Source organism: Corvus kubaryi, unplaced genomic scaffold, assembly GCF_017639235.1.
Source record: "Corvus kubaryi isolate FWS band 111438036 unplaced genomic scaffold, C.kubaryi_AGA036_p1.0 65098, whole genome shotgun sequence".
NCBI classification, from domain to species: domain Eukaryota; kingdom Metazoa; phylum Chordata; class Aves; order Passeriformes; family Corvidae; genus Corvus; species Corvus kubaryi.
Window position 1 is genome coordinate 10690 of NW_024581765.1, and position 19002 is coordinate 29691.

Sequence of the window (19002 nt, forward strand, 5' to 3'; positions counted from 1 at the left end):
ACTCAGCCAGCAACTAAATCCCACACAGCCACCTGCTCCCTCCCTCTGTGGGATGGGGAGGAGAACTGGAGAAACCTGTGGGTTAGATAAGACCAGATTAATAATTGAAATCAATTATGATAATGTTATTATTAATAATAATAGTAATGAAGAGAGGGAAGGGAAGGGAAGGGAAGGGAAGGGAAGGGAAGGGAAGGGAAGGATAAGCTCTGAATTGCCATGATTATAAAAAGAGAGGTGGCTTTGGGAAGGGACCCCATGTAATGCCATGTACTGGCCCTTGATTCCAGGCCTTCCCACCAGGCAGAATTCCAGCCCCTCCTACAGCTGCTGAACATCCCCCCCACACAGACTCTCTTTTCAGCTTTTCAGACATCTTTATGAACATTTTGAAGCTGATAAATAACCCGAGCCTGTCCCACAGACACTCCTCTTCTGCAAGGCTGATAAGGCAAATCTATACCACATATAGATAAACATTGCATTTTTAGAGGCCTCAGATTTGTCTCTGGTTCTCAGCTCACCACTGGGCTCTGCAAGCATAAAACGAGGTGTGTGAGATCCAAAACTCCCTGTAAATGACACAGTGCCACCTTTAAAATCCTGAACTTCAAAAATATTTGTGAAATACGTTCTTCACATTCCATATTTCCATATTCTGTAGATACAGAGATATGGAATGACCTGATACTGGTGAAATTTAAGTCTTGCACTATAAACAAAGGTGAATTGGTTCATCAGAGGGGCCTTCTCCCAGTGTTTTTATCTGTTCTGGATGTATTAATTGGCTGTACACATATGCACAATCATTCCATGGTAAATTAAAAAGGGGCACATAATAAGCTTAAGTCACCATAAATCATACAATAAACATCTGAAAGAGAAAATTCATTAAACAACATGTTCCCACAACAACTTCATCCCCTTCCATTAAATCCATAACCCCCTAGGACTTGTTCTACTATTCCCAATTCCTGAGTACACATTATCTATTAAAAAAATAAAATAAAAAAGCACAACTCACCATGCCAGGGTATGTCTCTTCCTCTCACATTTTGGTCTGGCAGTTTGTTTTCTGTGGCAGGAATTCCACCCTGTGGCTATTTTGGATAGAAAATTGTGTCCTCCTAAATGAAAATTTCCTTCATTTTAATAATGTTTCTAATCTGCATCAACAAGAAACCCAGTGAATAGGTGAATGGGATATTCCCAGGGAAAGAATCTCCTTGTAGATGGTTACTGTGCCTTTTTAAGGCCAGCAGCTTGGATTTGGGATTCCTGCATCCCATATGAATGAGGACCATTCCCAACCAGCTTCTCCAATAATGCAAAAAAGAAGTTTCTTTTCCTGCAAATATTTTGTTGAAGCAGCTTCTGTCTTTGCTAGAAGTAAACTACTTTTCCCAGCCTAAAATTTCCAAGTACATATTTCATTTTAGGCAGAAAATGGATGTTCCTCTGGAGAACACACTGGGATTTAGACCTTTTCCTTCACGGAACTCCAAAGTGACTTTGGACAAATCGCTGTTAATCCTACATTGCTCAGGTGTCAGAACTGATCTTATTTAACAATTTTAATAATTAATTTGACAGAGGATGTGAGGACACCAATTACATTGTTTTTCCTGACATGAATTTGGAAGGCAGTGCCGACTCCAAGGAATATCAGACGACAGGTAAATGAAATGATCTGGGGATTTCAATGACAGAAGTAGGATAACATCTAGCAACACAAAACTGCAAGTTCAGGAACTTAGGAGTGAATAATTGCTACTTTTGAGGCTGGTTTTGGAAATGGAAGAAGAAGGCAAAGATTTCATGATATGCTTGAACATAAATCACTGATGCAACAGCCCCATGAACACAAATGGTGGGAACATCTTCTGATGGGGAAGAAATAATATTCTCATTATAAATAGGAGAATATTCCCACTCTTCTACAAGCACCGTGTTGGGACTGCCTAGTGCTGCACTCTATTCACAGGCAGGAGGAAAATTCATCAAAATATGGAATACTCAGGAAAAAGTCCAACCTCACTTAAGTGATGAGAAAGAAACAAAGTCACTTATTTAGCAGTAAAATGAATGAAGACTTGGATAAAACTACTTGAAATCGCTAGGAAAGGTTGGTGCCAACATGAACAGGCTATAAATAAATTCAGCTTATTAAAAGAATACGTGTAAATAACATCTTTTGGCAGGAGAAAGGTTTTCCAACAGGAATAGAGAAGGCAAAAAGTTATTTTGAATTACAGTGGTCAAACCCAATTCCATTGCATGCTTCCCTGGAAAAGCTAGGGGATTTTGTAGCCCTTGCTGCTGTGACTTTGAGTATGTTGAGCATTTTTTGTCTATTCCATTACACTGGAGATGAGAGCCTGACATTCTTAGAGTTGCTTCAAAATCCCAGGCAGGACCAACAGGTGTGGGGTGTTGGGTGCACCAGTTTTATTGGCACTCTTTAAATTGGATCTGTCAGCCAGGAGAGAGGTTTACATCCCACATGGATCCTCATAAAGTGCTATTGCAGCACCTCATGTCTCTGTAAATACAGATGAATATATAGCTAATGAATACAGATAAGAAATATAAATAATCACAGGTACCACATACATGAACCCATACACAGCTCAGGCATTCACATGCTCTGTAGACAAGGATGGATCTCAAAGTGAGGTGTAAATGTAGGTTTGAGATTCGTGTTATTATCACATTAAACAATAAATGTGTGTAAAAGAGGATGTTTTGCTATTTCCACTCGTTCTAAACACAGGGTACAGCCTCCCCCCATATCCAGCCAAACAGCAGACGCAATCCAGGTCCTTAAGCCACATCTTCTTATGCTAAAACCTTCCATCTTTTGCAAGTAACTCATCTGATTTCCATGATCATAAAGAACTGGATAACACTAAATTATAACAACAGCAATCAGGGACATGGGGAGCAAGAGGATCCTCGATTGCAGCCCATGCATCACTCAACAGCCCCACAGAAGAAGAGATTGAAAAGCACATCAATTCACATAACTTCCTCCCAGTGCCCATTGTCTTTTTCAGTTCCTAATGATGCTGAAGTGTCTCCATGATTAAAATTTAAAGGTTTCCCAGTAACCAAGTAATTTGCCCAAAACTCCTTATCTAGCACTCACCACGAAGACTCTGATTTTAATATACCATTAATCAAGCTCCAGCCAAGTTTACTACTGATACTTTCAATTACAGAGGAACTAACTTCATTCTTCTCAGTGTGGCAGAGAGAGACCACTTCTCTGATTAGCCACAGCCCCTAAAAACAGATGGATAAAAAGGCTGGGCTGGATGCACTTTCCTGAAGGAACTATTTGTTGCGAATTACGATTTAGTAAACAAAATTGGATCACTCTGCTGCAGGATAAACTTCAGCCAAATTTTGAGCCCTACATACCCTAATTACAATAAAAACCATGAGCCGATTTCAAGTTTTACGGTGTAACAATAACGTGGGATTTGATGAAATGTAAATTGACGCGACGGTGAATCAAACGGGCGAGTTCCAAATATCCGCGTATTTCCCACCACAAACATTCCCACAAATGCCCGTGGTGGGTGTTTAATTGAGGCACATGAATAGATCCACAATCTTCAATAGGACATCTCGTGCTCTAAGTGATGCACGTGCACAAGTGATTGCAGGATCAGTTATCAGAAAATGATCCCCGGTACAATTTATAAGAATTCCAACAGATTGCAAATAGCTATGATTTGTCACACAACATCTGGTCTCTTCTCTCCACAATCAAATGGACAAATGGAAATAACAATACAGGCTGTGAAATCGCAGCTTGGAAAAAACAATTAGAGGGAAAGGGACCCCTACCTTACCCTGCTGGAGTGATGGAATTTGCACAGGGCTGCCTGGCTCAGCTAACGAAGAGTCAGCACTTGTTTGAGCTCTAGTGTGATTGCCACAAAAGAAATATTGAATTCTGAAGTTGTTTCCACAGCTGCAGTCAAATTTTCAGGCAAAATGGGATGGTCCTGTTACTGCCCTGGGAAAAACTTTCCCTGTTCTGAGGGATCAACGTCCTGTCGAGATGGGTGAGCAGATGGACCAAATTGTAATGTGTTATTTAAATAGATCAGTATTATCATTATTTATAGATCTATGTATTATTACTATGTCAACCCAATCCCTTGGTTCTGGATGCTGCCAACCATTAATTCTATTTAATTCACCTAGAGAACACTACAGCACATCCAGGAACCTTTCAAAATTGCAAGAACTTTCTCAGCAGTGAAATCAGAGGGACAGGTAACAATTAGTTTGGCTGAGAATTAGGAATACCCATCACTAAGCTCAGATTTATGCAATACAATTTAAATTAAAAGGATGTATGTAAAAATGTTGAGGAAAAAAATTAAAGAGGGTGTTTACAATAACAGCAACTGAGACAGATTTCCATTGACAGCATTACTCAAAATCTCTGGATGGCACCGTCTGCTGGTAAGTTTGATTATCTGGTGAAAAATCAGTTTGATCTTAAAGAAAAGAGCAATGAAACGTCTGAGCTTCCTGTCATTCAAACCCAGCCTTCACAGAGGAGTTGACATTCTCCACTTGAGTTAAATAAAAGTTTCAGCTCTTATATGGGAGCCACTTTTACTAAGACGAGAGACATTTGGGTGAGGTAACAGACTTCCTTTACATTGATGTCCAAAGAAATGAAAGATTTGGGTATTTTTTCAGATAATGAGTAAATCTGCTCTTTTTGGAGTGACCTCAGCACCGACCTCCTCTCTGTACCAGCTCAGCACAGCTCTGCAAGCAGTGAACTCAAGGCAATATCCAGGCAAGGAACTTCACTTTTATTTGGTATTCATCCAAAAGTTCCCAAATTCCTGCTGCTTACTCTTCTTTCAGAATTTTTGTTCCCCAGCAATAATCAACAGTGTAAAGTGGAATAGATAAGGCATACAAAAGAAAAATAAAATTGCTAAGATTGTTCCTGAAGTTCTCCTTTATCCCAAACACACTAATACCTTTTTGGAAGACGTACAACGTTAACCAATTCTTTTCTGTCAAGTAGCAATTTTTTGGCAGATCCCTTTTGCATGATTCATGAAGGACCAGTAAAAGGCTAATTGTTCAAATTAATTTGCGTAAATGACTAAGCAAGAGATAACAAAATTACATCTGCACTTGTTTGGCAAAGATTCAATAGCAGCGGCCCTGTACTGCCAGCTGCTTCCAGACAACACTCTCGCAGAAATTAAAAGCTACAAATATTAATTAATACACTTTTTTGGTACGTTAATTTGCACTGAAAGGTTCCGGAGTACAAAACTGCTGAGAAGATGAACCATGATAATTAGAATTAATGGGATGGATGCATGTTTTTTGCAGCTGAAGTTTTAAAAACCCATGAATGGAACTGGGAACTTGGAACTGACATTCTCATAAATCTCTATGATAATGCTGCTATTAGTATTAGAAGGATTAAGTGCTGTGGCTCCGGCGTTATCCATCACATGACACGTTGTATCCCATCTGTCACCGCAGCGCCTGAGACATGAGCGCTGTCCTTGAGGAAGCCGCGTGAAAAGCTTTGGGAATTCAAGGAATTGCAGGATGGATGGCTCAACCCCCCGACTCTCCGGCAGGAATAATGGCTGGTGCTCTGTTCTTGTCAGCTCAGGGCTTGAGCAAATACTCTGGCTGTGGTTAAGTTAAGTTAAGTTAAGCAGCCTGAATTGGAGATAAATCAGCAACAGTCAAATGTCACAGATTTTTATAGTTCACTCCTTCCTGTCGTTGTGAGATGGGCGCCTCTGGAACTGGTTTTTACTGGTGTTCACCCCATTCATTTGGCATTTTTTAGGGCAGCCAGCGCCACTGGGGCTCCACTCAGTGCACTGAAATAACAAATAATTTTTACATGAAATCACTAACGAGATCATTTACATTTTTCACAATGTTATCTCCATGATACAAATCCCCTTCTCCATGGAAATGCTGTCAGAAAAAAATGAAATTTTAGATGCATTCTGTCTTGAAATTTTGCCTGGAAAATTACCTTCAAATTTTGTGTTAGGGCTTTCCAAACTTTTGAAAAATTATTGTATTTTACATCCTAAAAATACTTCACAGGGACACATATAAGACCACACTGTCCATGTCACTAATTATTTGTTCAATGCTAAGAAAGGCTGTAGAGAAGGAAGTTTCAAGCTTTCAAAGGTAAGAAATTCTTAAATAGCACTTTGCCTTCTATTTTGAATGATGCCTGTGCACACGGGCAATGGAATTGGTGAGAAAGGCTGGACCAGAGGGGGTGTCTGAGAAAGACCAGACAGAGGAGATTACCCTGGGAAGGAGCAGCTTCCTCACCCTTCCCAAAAAGCCACCCCATGGTGTTCAAAGTCCCCAAAGCAAGCCAACACTAAGGAACATCTATTAGACAGTAAGATCCAGAATATTTTTCCCCTCAAGTATTTTGGTAGGAAAACTCTCAAAATTATGCTGTCACAAGTTATTAGAATTATTAGAACTTATTGTTGGTGGAATTCTTGGGGCTGCCTTGTGCAGGGCCAGGAGCTGGACATCCATGATCCTTAAGAGTCCCTTCCAATTCAGGATATTCTATTATTCTACCCATATTTTTATTCTTTTACTCTGAACTATTGGAACATTTTCCTCTTGTACAACAACTCTGATTTTATTCTGCTTTTGTTCACCTAGGTGGGCAAAAAAAATAACAACTTGTTATGTCCCTTCTCTGATGACATCATGGAATAAAATAAAAAGCTCTCCTTGATCCTGACCCTGAGCATGTGGGCTGTTAATTTTGTGCAGTCAGACTGCTCATGGTCTCACAGCTCACGAGAACACAACCAAAATCTTCCCATTCCTCGGATCAGTCAGAGAGCACAGCAGCGAGGGTGGGTGCTCAGCTCCCCAAAACCAGATTTTCATAGCCCCATCCAGCAAAAAATCCTGGAAAACACAAATTTTATTAATCTTTTAGATCTTACATTTATAGCAATAATAAAAATATATGATAATTTATTAATTACTGTGAATTATAGAGTATGTGAATATTTTTCGTCAACAATAGCATTATGTTTATGGTCCAAAATATTCACTCAGGTGGGCAGAAATCAATCAGCCTCAGAAATTAATACATTTCAATTAATAACATAAATTAATATCTTCTTCTTTCTGCACTCTGAAGACACAACTGTTTACCTCTACACAGAGATGTGAGACAGAATTGCTGTGAGTCACATGGCGTAAACACACAAAGAGGTTTTGAGCCAAGTTAAATCAGGGATTAAAGAGAAAACTGGATAAAGTTGAGAACCACAACACCCAGATAACACAGGAGGAGGAAACAGGAGCATGGATAGAACAGGGCACAACACCAAGTCATTCCTAATCATTTAAATTGTTAAATAGAAAAGAAAATCTGAGGAAAAAATATATCATCAACAAAATTTTGCATTTCTGTAGCAGAAAATCCAAAGCACTTATTGATACCTCTGTGGGTTATGATCCTGATATTCCCAGTGGGATAACCATCACCACTATGGTTTGGAAAAAGCAACAGGAAGGGGACAAACTTTGCCCAGAGCACAGGAAAACCCAGTTGCAGAGGGAGGCAGTGCCCCAGCTGGATCCCGGTGCTGTCCAGGATGCTGCTCCAGAACATCCCACCCATGGCACCCACTGGGCAAGGAGGACCTGGAAACAGGGGTTTTAATTCTCATTGCAGCACAAGGAATTTGTGGAATTGGAGAGCCTGCCAAAGATCACCTGGAGCCAGGAGGAGTTTTGCAGGCAGAGAATTTCTCTGAAATATAATTATCACCTCTATGCCGTCCTGTTAAAGCAAAGGGTAACGGTGGTGGCTGTTTGACACCGGATCTAACGGGGATTTTGTTCCTTCTCTCTGTCTTTAATCAGCACACCGGACTTGCTGAAACTTCCCAAAACACAGGATTCTGGTGGTTTTTGGTGTGTGATTTTGGTAATTTTTGGTATATTATTTTGGCATTTTTTGGTGTGTGATTTTCACAGAAGTTTCACCTTTTTTATGCTGTTGTCACTTCTCACTCGTGGCCACATCACAAAGCAAATTCCAGGCCATTCCTGACACCAAAATTCATGCTAAGAGTAACTTGAAGAGCTTAATTATTAACTGAATGAACTTCCTTTAAACTGTAATAATAGAGCAGCATTAGTAAAAAGAGTACTTAGATTTGCATTTATGGCCCTTTACTGAAACCATTTGCTTCCCCTGAGACAATTCTTCTTTCTTCCATCTCATCAGTCTCATGGCCCAATACAGGGCATCAAACCTGTCATTATCAGTCCTGGTCTGATTGATACACAAAACTTCTCAGGAAGATTTAGGGAGTATTAGGTGCTTCCAGGGATCTTATAGCAGGAAGTAGGCAGCTGTCACCCAAAATTAGGGGAATTTGTGCCACAGGGCAGGTAAGAAATAGGTGACAGTGCTCAATGAAAATATAAGAAATTGTGCTCACCCACATCCAGTGCCCACAAAGGCTCCTGGAATACCTCAAATTTGTGGAGGAGGTTGATGACCATCAGACATAAAGAAAATAATAAAAATATGCAACAAACCACCCCCAAATGAGAATATCCTGGGCACCAATCTCATTTCCTGGCAGTCTCTTTGTGACTCTCAGAAGCAGCTCCTGGTGGCAAAGGGACAGTGCCAACTCAACCTGAATTCCCACATGGAGAATTCAGATAGGGAGAATAGGAAGCATCTTTGAAGTCCATCCAATTTTCCAATGGAAAATCTTAGCTCTGCCTCCATGAGAGCACTAAAGGAGCACGTGCAGGTTTCTTTAAGGACAATTTCCCCCTGGACAGGGCAGTGAACCCCCCCAGGGCTGGTTTTCTTTCCTCACGTTCCTTTATTTTCCCCCTAGGAAGTCAAATGAATTACAATATAAAGGCAGAAAACATGCCCCACAGCCATGTTCCCCCCTTTCCTGTTACACAGCAGTGCTTGTTCTCTGCTGCTTTACTGGGATTTTATGGAGAACCCTGGTGACCCTTTAACACACCCTGTTTGTTATCCCTGTCCCTGAGCCACAGGTTAGAAATAAAACCAGGTGGGACCTGCAGTATTTAACATTCTGTTACACAAAGCATTTGCACATAAAGTTTGGGCTTGGGATCCAAGTGCTGGTTAAAATCATGGAATCCCAGAAAGGGTTGGGTTGAAGGTTAAAGACCATCCCATTCCACGCTCTGCCATGGGCAGGGACACCTTCTAATATCCCAGGTTGCTCCAACCCCTGTCTAACCTGGCCCTGGATACTTCCAGGGAACTTGTGCCAGGGCCTCACCACTCCCTGAGTAAAGATGGACTTTTTAAAGTGATAAGAGATGACATTTCATCAGGTTTTTGCGCAAATATCTGTGCATCAAATGTGTGGCTCCTAATTTTTCAAAGAGAAACCCCACAACATCACTGAGCGATAAACGAGCGTTCAGGGTCAATGGTCTCAACCAAAATTTGCATGGGCATTTCTGTTTGCCTTATTTTCCCTCTAAAGATCCCTGCCATGCCTGGAATCTTTTGGTCGCTTCCATAAAGGAAACGGGAGAAAAGCTGCAGGAAATGAAGTCCTGTGTCTCCCCAGGGAGCAGCTGTGCCATGGATGTCAGAGGGGCTGCCTTGATCCGAGCAGCTTACGCCGTATCAGCCCCGTCCTGCAGGACCGTGTCAGGGGGTGGCGAGCAAGAAGTGATTTATGTTTGTGCATCAGACATCCTAATTCCCTCATGCACAGTTTCAATGGAGAGAGACACCAAGAGCTTTAGAAATGTGTGGCTAATTATACATCTCATCAAATGCTCACCACTTAAACTCGTGATGAGCACAAAGCACTTGTCTGCTCCACCACCTATCCCCTTCCTGGGATGTCCTTTTTAATGGTCTCTTATGTAGAGTTGGCTGCTTAAATATTTGAAGTCTGCCAGTTTAAAAGATTTAAAGTATTTTTTAAATGCAGAATAGATTTGGGTTTTGTGCGCTCTTATCATTCAAGAAAAACCTTCACCGATACTTTTTTTTTAATTAAAAAAATCCCTTTGGGCTATGAATGCCAAGTTTTAGCCTGGAGGGAATTTTTATTGCAGATATAAACCCCTGGAAATCAGAGTATGTATACATCTACCACCGAGCCTGATAAACCCTTGACTGTGACACTGCTACTGAGGGCTGCTATAATATCTGATGACAAAACTGACAGATTACTTCTGATGAGAATGTGGAACCCTTTTTGTTTTTAACTTGACCCTGAAGACATGTCATAACATTTGTAATATCTGCAATAAAGTGTCAGCTATACTGCTCTAAGACTGCTGGAGCTTGGAGTTAAGCATTTGGTTTAGTGCTCCTACAGCTTTCAATTTCAAATAAAAAAAGACTCTTAATTTCCTTTTGGACAGTCCAAGCCCAGTAGAACTGCACTAATTTGTCTTGGCAAATATGAAGTGGTAGTGGGGAACATGACTTCTGGAAAGGAAATCCAGAGGAACAGAAAGGAATAAAATAAACTTATCAATCGTCTCTACCTAAATTGGGGATTTACAGTTCAGTAGGAATGATCTTAAGAGGGGATGGCAATAAAAGGAGTGTCAATGACCACCTCAGTGGCAGGGCTGGCTGGATTTCAGTCTAACATTTCACTGTGACCCCCCAGCTGCACAAGGTTCAAGTACTTTAAGCCAGTTTCCAGAGGAATAAAAATGCCAATAGTATCTCACATCCCACGTAGTCAGATGTGATGCTTTGGTTGTTCAATTAAGGAGAGGGATCTCCTGGGTGGGTCTCCCCAGTCCTGTTATCTCCCATATTTTGGCCTGCTCTTGAACCACACTGGGACCAGAGCATCATCAGGGTTTGAAAAGACCTTTGAGATCATTGAGTCTCTCCATAAAGGATGGCAATAAAAAGCCTCATCTTGCCATGGATGCCACATCTCCTCTTTGACTCAGAGGCTGCATTTCTGAAGGTACTCTGGAACAGAGAATCCCCACTTCTCTGATAAACTGGTCCCAAAATTAATAGCCTGATATAAAAGTAAGCACCAGGCACAAGGCTGTGAAAGACAATATTTTGCTGCCACTAACAAGGGCTGATTTCTTTGTCTAAGTGTACAATATAGTCAAACTAAGCTTTATTTCCCAAGAGATGAGATACTTCACTTATTTGTGTAACTTCCTCAGACTTTATATTCTTGTGCATTTCAGGACTTCAGTAGTTGCCTTCTTGTAATATTTCAGCTTTTAAGCTGTTTTCTTGCCTCACTGAGCTCACATAAGATACATCTGAAAGCTTTAGTACAAATTTACTTCAAATAAAGTCTTCAATTCATTTTCATGGCACCAAAAAGACAGCTTTAATAACTGCAATGACAAATAAACTGGAAATCATTCCAGGCCTTTTCACTTAACTGACAAGTAGAACGCTCTCATAATGAGCCGCAGGTTTTACGTTTTCTCTTTGACCATAATAGCTTCATTTAAGAGCGTCAGACCCTGACACTTCATCATTTATCTACATTATTTCTCATCTTCTTTCAAATAAATTATGGAATACTAGACTGAGCACATAAAAACAAAGTGACTTGTTATCTGTAAACAGCAAGATAAATTGTCCAGAAGTTCCTCATTTAGTTCCTTTTAAATTTAAGGGCAAGTTATTGGATGTACCTTTTTTTTTTTTTTTTTCCTACCCCAATTTTTTGCATTTTTTTACAGCCATCTTATTCTGTTGCCAGTGGCCCTTGTGCAGCCATCCAAAGCCTGATGATAGTGCAAAAGGCATAAAATAATTCCATTATCCCAAGGTTGGACAGGGTAGTGCAGAAAAGGAAAAAATAAAAATATTGAAAAAAATCAAATAAACAACTTCCATGGATATTCCTCTCCATCTGTAAAACTCCTCGTCCGTAATACATCTTGTCACACTGGCAAATGTGACACATCCAAAGTAATGAACAGTGGGGCTGTGACTGCCCTCGCCCTCAGAAAGAGCTGATATTTCCCGCCAGCCAAGCCCCCCTTCCAGCCTGGAATACATAAATTCCTGGCTCTAAGTGCCGCAGGATGCTCCCAGTTCACATTTCCTTTCTTTTCCAGCCACATTGTCCTGAACACAATTAGTGACCTTGCGTTTGTGTGTTAATTAGCGGTGACAGATGAAATCAAGAGAGGTTTGGTTTAATGACACCCCATGTGTTCCCAGCGCACCTCTCCCTGTGAAAATCACACATTTTCCTGATACTCCACGGTGTGGAGACCCCCTGGAGCCCGAGCTGAGTCCTCAGCTAGAACTTGTGCGGCCACACCAGCGGCACACGGCCGTCAGCAGGTTTAACCCTGACAGAGGGGGATTCTTTGGGAGGACACTCGGACTATTCCTGGTTTAGGGACAGGGAAATGAACACAGAGCATGTCTCCAGCAGGATTCCAATGGATAAATCCAACAGCCTCAATTCCAGCTGGTTTTAAACCTCATGTTTCAAGATAAAGTGAAAACCAGAGAAGCAAAATGTAGGTAGGAAGGCTTCTCAGATTTGTCCTCCTTTTTGCCTTGAGGGGTTTCTTTAAAAAGCACAAAATTACAGTGCCAATGGATTCCCTGTGTATTCCTCATCCCATGAGTCACTCACCACTATCCTCGGGAAGACAAGGAACTGAAAAGGGCATGAAAAACTGGAAAGGACACCTCACCCAAGTGATGCAGCTCGTTGGACTTTGGGTTTTGGTGGCAATTTTAGACAGAGCCTTCACTGGGTTGGACTGAGGTCAGTCCATGGTATAGAGCCAACATCCAAAGCTTTGGGTGATGCTCAGTTTGGGGACAAACCGGGCAGTGGAATCACAAGGGTGATTAACAGGTGAATAAATTCATTAACAGGTGAATAATTCATGCATGAGCTCCATCAATCCCACAGAGCAGAAAGGCACCTTCACCACTGCCATTCCCACCATGAAATTCCAAGATTCCCAACCCCACAGACATGACCAGCACTGCAGAAAAAAAATGGCAATATCAGAGAAGGGCTTTCACAGGATTTCTCAGCACATTTAAGGTCATACCTCGACCTGTTTGATTTTCCAGGTCATTTTCTGTCCAAGCTCTTCCTTTCCCTCTCCAAATCCTGGCACTGTGGGCACACAGCCATCTTGCAATTCAATCATGCTCTCTGTGCAGAGCAAGCAACAATCAAATAAAGACAAAAATAAGAGTTTAAGCTGAGGTTCCCATCAGCTGCAATTCCATATACATAACATTTTAATTATATCTCATCTCCAGTATAATAGTTAGAGATGCCATTTGATACAGCTTTTTTTTTATTATTTTATTTGAAAAATTAACTCTAACTAAATTAGCAAAAATAAAGTAGTAAAAGTTAATTGGGAATTATCTACTCCAAAATAACTCTTACTGGTAAATGCTTTGTGTGGTTATAAAAGGCTGATAAATATAATTGTATTTATGTAATGAGGATTATGTTTAATTTACTGTACTTGGTTGTTAGACAGCATTTTATGCAGGCCTCATAAGTGAGCTTCAGATTATTGCCTGTATTGCTTTTTAAAACAAAAAATCACCATCAGATGCAGCACACGGGAAACGTCCAGATTTCAAACAAGGTGGCCATGAGTTGTCCAGAGAAATATTTGGGATGAGCTGCATCTGCCTGGCCTAAAAATGAGAGTGTTTAGGAACACTGCAGGCTGATGGGTCTTGCTCACAGCCGTGATTTAAGGACTGGGATGATTTCTGAGCTCCATGGGCAATTACAGCCCAGTGCATGACAGTGGGGTGATGCTTGCTCCTGGCAGTGCTGGGAAAACAGGGAATTTCTAACTTTTTAAAATACTTTTTCTTCAGTTAATATGGTTTTTGTCCAATGTTTTTACATTCCAGAAAGCACAAGTCATGGCAGCTGCTTATTTTGTGGGTTTCTCAGTTTGCTCTGGTTTAGGAGCAGACTTGAGACTGCCACTTTTCTGTTACTGTTATTAAAAATTATCCACAAAAAAGCCTTGGCATGACTGGAAACCTGTACGTACTCTGTGCTTTTTCATGCCATTTACACTGGAGATCTGTGCATATTCTGTGCTGATTCATACCATTTAAAATCAAGAAGAAAAAAAAGAAGGTAGAACTTCTCTTTAATAAAGTTAAGACTTGAAAAAAACCCAGACTGGACAAAATGCTACTGGTCTCTGAAAAAATAAATGTGATCTCTATGGAGCAAATCAGTCCCGATCTCAATACTCTCAGTGACATCCTCAAAGTAGACAAAGAGGCAAATATGTGCTGATTTTTGTCACAATTTTAAGATTTTTTTCCATTATTCTTTTCATTTCTAAATAAATATCTTTGAATGTAGAGTGCTGGCAATACTCAGAGGCCATGAAAATCCCTGGTTCCCATCACTGGTGTGTGACATATGGAATCCCTTCTTTGGGAGAGATGTCACAGGGCACCACACTTTGCTCTCTCCTCTTGGTTACCATTTACTGCATCCTCTCTCTAGACAAATTTCTGAAATATCCTTGCTCCAGTAAAAAAAAAAAAAACCTCTCAAAAATTCATAATATTATTAAGATAATTAATATTGAAAGTTCAGATTTCCTTTTAAACCACAGCACCTCACAAGGCAGCTGAAAATCTGAGATTCTCATGCAATGATGGCAGTGGGGCCAGAACACAATCTCCCAAAATGAATATTGAAAATTGCAAAGCACATGTGGATCTGGAAGATTTTAGGCAGAGAATCCAACCAAAAATCCTCTCTTTGGAGCAAAGTGATTGGCAGCAATGACTTTTTGACTCTGAAATACCAGAAAATCACCATGTATTTTTAATTAAAGAAAGAGAATGTTTCTCTTCAACTCCCCCACATCTCCTCCAGCTTGGCCTGGTTTCTGTTATTTCTGTTCTGGATACATGGCTGCAAGATTTATTGTATCAGATTAAAAGTAAAGGCTATTAATGTCAGAGTCCGTAGGGACTTTTCGTTAAGGCTTCTTGGTTTTACTTTATTTATAAATTATCATCTTGAGGCTTGTAAAAAGGGCTTTCCCCCCTCTTATTCCAGTGACATTGTAATTTATATTGCTGGTAGTTCCATAGGAGAATTCAATTAAGAATTACAATTTCTTTCCTTATAACAGGAGCTAAGCAGGGGCTCTGTCTCTACACACAGGCTATTAACAGATTTTACACTGTTTGAGTGCCAAAAAAATAATATATTGTGCACCAAAACCTTTAAAAAAAGCAGTTAAGTCACTTCTTTTGTGTGGACACAAATGTGACTGTACAGTTTGCATGATATTTTACCTACCTACCTACCCCAGGAGAAGGGGCAGAAGCCCCTGGTACTGAGATTTTTAACGGCTCTAGTGGAGAGACAGAAAAAGTTCTCTTGAGTTCCCCTTCCTCTGCTCTCATTTGAGGTGACCTACTTGGATACTGGGAAGAAGTCCTTCCCTGTGAGGGTGGGGAGGCCCTGGCACAGGGTGCCCAGAGCAGCTGTGGCTGCCCCTGGATCCCTGGAAGTGTCCAAGGCCAGGTTGGATGGGGCTTGGAGCAGCCTGGAATAGTGGCAGGTGTCCCTGCCCATGACACGGGGTGGGACTGGATGAGTTTCGAGCTCCCTTCCAACCCAAACCATTCCATGATGTCTTAAGTCTCCCCACAAGATGGTCTGATAACATCATTTGCTCCAAATATTACTTTTCCTATAGCTTAGGTTCACAAACACCGTGCTTATGTTTTCCCTTGGCTTCCTGCATCAAGCACCCCTGAGCTATTTCACGGCATAAAATTACTATTTGGTACAGGCCTAGAGGATCATAATTAACCAAGAGCAAAAATTCCACGGACAGAAAGCACTCAGGAAAAGAGAAAGGAAGCTCTTACCCCAGCCAGTCCTGTCCTCCAGTTCAGTGCCCCAGCACGAGGCTGTAACATCACAGGTGCCAGCAAAGGCTGGTGAGCACAGAATAAGCATCAGGTGGGTCACGATTACAGACACACCTGCCCAGATGTTGGTGCTGTGCCTCGCCGTTTCTCACAATAGCCTGCAAAAGTTTACATTCCTTATCTGCAGCAGGCTGGTTATTATTCTTATTATTTCCAGTAAAATTAATGCTCATTAAAGGGATTAGATGACAGCTGTAAAGACTGAGAGCCTTCATTTATTGTCAGACAAATGATGCTGTAACAGCTTCAGCAGTACAGGTTTTTCTCAACGCTGTGCACATCTGCACAAAATTACGGAATCCTCGGTGTGGGAAGTTTTCATGGACATGGCTGGATCCCCCAAGGAGCCCTGGAATGGTCTCACCAATCCATGGCTTCACTCAAGGCCTGGTGAGGGTTCAATCAAATGTTGTCTGACATGGAACCCACAGAAAGGAACATCCTGATCATCCAGGTTCTACAGTAAACCCAGTGATTTAAGAGAAAACGATGTTTTTATGAGGCTTTAAAGTCATTTGGAAACAAAGCATTTTATAGAATCGTGGAATCATTTGGGTTGGAAAAGCCCTCCAGGACCATGGAGTCCAAGCTGTGAGCAGTCCCTACCTTGTCCCCAGCCCAGAGCTCTGAGTGCCACATCCAGGAATTCCTTGGACACCTCCAGGGCTCGGGACTCCAAACCTCCCTGGGCAGCTCCTTCCAAAGCCTGAGCACCCTTTCCTTGGAGAAATGCCTCCTGGTGTCCAACCTGAACTCCCCTTATGCAGCTTGAGGGGACAATTCCTCTTTTCCTGTCACTGGCTGCCTGGGAAAAGAGTCCAACCCCCACCTTCCTACAACAAACATTTGCAAATAAAATTCACAAGCCTGTTCTCACACACAAAAAAATACTGATTTTTTTCCTGTTTTGACACAGTCAAAGGTGCCTCAGACACCGGAATAAGGCAGTGAAAAATAAAGCAATTGAGTCACGATGAGCTTGGCAAGGTAAGCGAGCATCAGTTTCCTCTTCCCTTTTAAAGCTGTCACATTTCTCCTGCTCCCTGTGTTTTTAGCAGTGAAGGATCCCTGTGTTTCCCCGAGACAAAGGATGGGCTCGCAAACTCTTGTCTTCTGAAGTGGTGAGTTAAAGAACACCGCAGGAGTACTTGCCAAATCATACCACCATTATTAATTCAGGCATGATGAAAGTGTTCATTTTAGCTGTAATCATGTAATTCATCAAAATACTACTAGAGCATATCATTGGGAACTATTACACTGATAGAGCACCTTATTGCACCTTCCCCGAAAGCAGGAAATGTAGTTTTTGATGCTTATCTGCTGAAAAGCAATTCAGTTTGGGATTTTGGAAGCGCTATCTTATGGCACAATAAAAAAAAAGGACATTTCAAACATATTTTCTTGTACTTGGATGATGTTGTTATTATGGTTTGGGGTGATTATCTGCAGCAATGAAGTTTAAAAATGGTGGAGCACTGAAATGTTGCATTTACCCAGCGCTGAAGGAACGATTGGGTTATGAATATACAATATATGAAATTTAAATGTAGATTTTCGATCTGCCCACTTTTGAAACAACTTCAGAGGCCAGAATCTGTCTGACACAAGAACCTTTCAAAATACGGGGGGTTTTTTTGGAGTTTTTCAGTGACAAACAACACTTACAAAAAAACTGTATCCCGTGATAATTCTCAGGATGTTCAAAGGAATAAGAGCCACTTGGGCTCTGAGGCAATGGCAGATCCCAATCCCATCACGATTGCCCTCATGTTCTGACTCCTGCTTGACACACACTTCCTGAGCAAGCTGGAATTACAGAAAAATAAATAAATGAAGGAAAGAAATATGAGATTGAGTTGATTCCCTTCCCAGATTACCCACGGGTGATGCAGCTGTGCCGAGTGAGGCACCCCAGCAATTTCCAAAAAAATAAAAAGTCACTAATTATCCATGTCAGGAGAGCTCCATTACTGCAAACAGAAAAGCAGAAAGTTTCCCGTTCCCACTGTCAGACCAAATCAAAGAAAAGCAGATGAACGCAGGTGAGCGGCAGAAAGAGACGTCTTTGGGAGAGCTGGCATTGAGCTCAGAGCCCCTTTTCCTCTCTCTCCCCTTTTCCATCCTCCAGCATGGATATCAATTAGAATTTGGGGATTGGAGGTGTAGCAATGACCATGCACAGGTACACACACACCCCTGCATCACCATGTGAAGATGCCTGATGGGCCTCTCTTGCCCCACACAAATTAGGCACCAACCTCTCAAAGTTTAGTCTTTAGTTATTTATCAAACATCCTTTAATCTAGAGCAAAACACCCTTGGCAAAGGATTAAAATGTAAATTCACAACTAACAGCTCTTATAAACAGAACTCTCCTGTGGGGACTTCACAAATTTTTCTGGATATTATTCTCTAAACTATAGCAGGATTTTACACTCGATACATCAAACCCTAAACCCTTTTCCTTCAGGGAAAAAATGGGGTCTCAAGTCAGTTGCAGAGGGAAAAGATATGTAAAAACTCTCCAAAGATGATGATGAATGTAAGTACTAATATGATGAATGAATAATGAAGATAATTCCAATATTATTAGAATATAAATTAGGCCTCTAATTCTGGAAATCAGAACCATAGTTACACATCTAACTCCTATTTTTCTTCTTGGTGTGGGGATTTTGATTTGTCTTTTAGTACCCAAATCTGCTTCTACACTAAATGGATGAGTATTTTAACTCCAATACAAGCAGGGAATGTGATCTTGGGGGTCTTTCCCATCACCTTAATAATTCCATTGGCCTACAGTGTACAAGTCTCTACAAAACCCTCAGAATAGTTTCATTTATCACAAATGTTTATGAAGCAGCCCAGTTTTACATGTGTTTGTATTAAAGCTGAAGAAACAATAAATTATTGTTGGAAGCAATGTTTTATGCTGAATATTAAAGTAAGATAATAACATTTACTATTCT

General features: G+C 41.0%; 1 long non-coding RNA gene across 1 annotated transcript in view; it reads right to left on the minus strand.

Moving 5' to 3' along the window:
- The window catches only part of LOC121673016, a 28373-nt gene extending 10539 nt beyond the window's left edge, over positions 1–17834 (minus strand). The window contains exons 1-4 of the long non-coding RNA XR_006019115.1: positions 17699–17834; positions 13129–13235; positions 6801–6972; positions 1025–5991 (exon numbers count right to left, since the gene is read on the minus strand). This is a non-coding gene — a long non-coding RNA (uncharacterized LOC121673016). The remainder of the gene's footprint in view (positions 1–1024; positions 5992–6800; positions 6973–13128; positions 13236–17698) is intronic.
- Positions 17835–19002: the final 1168 nt, after the last annotated feature.